Source organism: Pezoporus wallicus, unplaced genomic scaffold (genome assembly GCF_028554395.1).
Source record: "Pezoporus wallicus isolate ANWC-B61680 ecotype Strahan unplaced genomic scaffold, APGP_CSIRO_Pwel_v1 contig_8341, whole genome shotgun sequence".
Classification (NCBI taxonomy): Eukaryota; Metazoa; Chordata; class Aves; order Psittaciformes; family Psittacidae; genus Pezoporus; species Pezoporus wallicus.
Window position 1 is genome coordinate 563,446 of NW_026638083.1, and position 2,823 is coordinate 566,268.

Here is a 2,823-nt window from a genome sequence, read left to right on the forward strand (position 1 = left end):
AGCAGAAAAGTCCCTGCAGCCTATTAGTTCTCTGCAAGACAGCAGTCTCATCCTTCCAGATGTGCACTCTGGCACTGAGCTCCAGAGCATCTGAGCACTGCAGAGCTGGCAAGCTCTACACATGCCAAACATGTGTCAGAAACACTTCAGAGGAGCTTTGCTCTTGCTACTCATCCCGCGCAGCCTCGTGCTGTTCCTGACATGACCGCAAACAGCACTGTGGCACACCAGGGTTCTCGCTGTCAGGAGTGACAGTTTGAAGCCACCCTGACAGTGCTCAGTGCTGGCCCTGCTGAGCCCTGCACAAGCTCAGGCTGACGGTTCTGGCTGTGCTGAGGCTGAGCAGGGGGTGCTGGCTGCAGCATGCTCCACATCCCATCACCCAGGCAGGGATATGGTGCAGGGGGACCTGGCTCCCTTCCATGCTGCTTTCCCTCCCCACAAGCGAGGGCTGAAGTATGCTGCTGTGCACTGGGGTTTTGTGGAGTTGTGCAGCCCAGGTACAGCCCCAGACTGGGAGCCTGCTTTCCTGGGCTGGGCTTACAGATTCTGTCATCTCCTTGGTTCACAGGTATGTATCAGCCTATGCGCACTCCACTAACCATGGGTGTTATAACCATGGGTGTTATAACCATGGGTGTTATCCCCACCACCACTTGGTGGGTTATGTATTAGTCTGGTGTCACTGCCTCTAAAAGACCAGTATTTCCCACTCTTCCTCTTTTTCCACAGAAAGTTTTATGTGACATCTACATAGATGGAGAACAAGTTTTGTTCCACCAAGTTCTGGCACATTAAACCTAACAAACATACAAGAGATGCAAGAGCAGCTAATGCTGTGTGCTCATTGCCTTTGTGATACATCACTACTAAGGAGAGTGTAGAGGGGGCCAGCCCAGAGCAAAACTATTGTTTGCAATTGCCTTTTCCTTTTGACATTTTCATTGTATCTTCTTTTAGGATTGTAAATCTCCCATGATGTCTTTACAACACAGCTGCGAAGAGGCAATATCTAAAAGGCTGAGGAAGAAAATGTCCTGCCACCTGGGAGCAGCACTCTTTATCTCCCCAGTAACGTGCAGGTGTCTTGGGCTGGTCTGGCTCTCTTCTCTTCCACTGTGATATTTTTCAGTCAATGCATGCCTGATTCTTTTTTTGTTCTTTCCTGAATTGCAGGTAGCTTTGAAAAAACACGCATGAACCAGCCCTGCCAGGTGAAAAATAAAGGCTCCTGATTGCTATCATTATTGTTATACCACTAGACATTTTATTAACACTAAAGTGTGACATTTCCCTCCAAAGAAAGGCCTTCTTCTGCCCTTCTGCATGGCTACTTTATTGAATCCAAACTCCGTTTCCGAGGATCTTCACCTGTTTAAACGCTGCTGTGTTTCTAAAAGCAATTTAACCTTTCATCTTTTATGGATGGATCCTTTTTTAACAAAAATCCTATAGGGCCATTTTTCTCCTCATCTCCTTGTGATCTCAGTGATATTACGTGATGTAGCTTTTGAAGAAGAAATGCCGAAACAGCAGCTTCACCACCTGCAGTTAATGCAGCAGGAAGACGGAAAAGGCAACCTGGAAAATTCCCTTTTCAACATTTCTCTCACAAGCTCCTGGTAAGAATCCCCCAAACCGACAATGTCTCTTGCATAAAAATGAAGGGCAAGTGCTGAGGAAGGAGAGAATGACCTGGAGATTTTGCCCATGTAAAAGCCATCAGCTTGTTTTCCAGCCTCGCAGCCGCTCATTGCATCAATGACTCAAGCACCACCCAGCTTTAAGTATTTATTTTTGGCAGTGGCTCTGTGCTGTCCAAGGTAACTCAGTCTCCTGGGATGAAGAAAGCCGTTCTGAACACAGCCAGTGCCCGAGAGATGCAGTGTTTAGAGACAGAACTGTTTTCAAGGCATTGTTGGATGATTTTACTGCTTACTTACCTCATGGCTCACAGGGGATTCTTGGTTCAATAAAAACCAGACAACTACAGACACTAGTATGTATTTTCCTTTACTAAATCCTCTAATCCCAGTTCAGTCCAGACTACTCGGAGAAATTCAGCCTCTCTCCATGACAATACACGTTTCTCCTTCTCCTTCCTCAGCCCAGGCATCTCTCTGGGGAAGGCAGATCTGTTTGCACGGCAAGTCTAGAGCATCCTGACCCTTGCACGTCACCCAGGCAGGGAGTTACCACCAGGGACAGTGGAGCCAACAAGGCTGCACTGGTACGGGCCACAGCAGGTCCCTTTCTCCTTCTCCCATCTGCCTTTGGCACCAAAGCTGAATGATGGCTGGAGCCCACAGGGTCTTTGGAAAGACCTACTGCAAATCCTGCCCAGTTGTGATTACCCAGTACCACCAGGCAGGGGGAGCACAGGGAGGATGGGGGCTGTGGGAAATGTGTGGGGAAGGATGGGTGTCCACAGAGGACCCCAATGACCTTTACCCTCTACTGACCCTACTTTTGCACAGCAGCAGTTGATGTTTCCTCACCTAATGGCTCTTGGAGGCTGCACAGCTTCCCCAGCTCAAAGTACCAAGGTCTCCCAGGAGGCCTGATGCTGCAACAAGAGACTGAATTGGCTGAGCAACATAAACAGTGACAGCCACAGCCATAACAAGGTGCTCTGGCGCCTGCAGACTTAGGCCACAGGCTCACAAATGGCACCTGGTGCGAGGACAGTCCAGACGTCTCTGTGAGCAAGCCCTACCACGAAAACCCCATCACAGCCTGCTTTCCTGAGTCCCTGAGAAGTTTTAGGAGTTTTTTAAGCCATCTTGAACCAATGACAAGTAGAGAACATGGGTCTTCTCTTCA

General features: G+C 48.7%; 1 long non-coding RNA gene across 1 annotated transcript; it reads left to right on the top strand.

Annotated features, from left to right (window-relative positions):
* Window positions 1-691: 691 nt before the first annotated feature.
* On the top strand, window positions 692-1,992 carry LOC130598969 (uncharacterized). Its single transcript, XR_008972121.1, has 2 exons — window positions 692-1,082; window positions 1,177-1,992. It is a non-coding gene; the product is annotated as an uncharacterized LOC130598969 (long non-coding RNA).
* The last annotated feature ends 831 nt before the right edge of the window (window positions 1,993-2,823 follow it).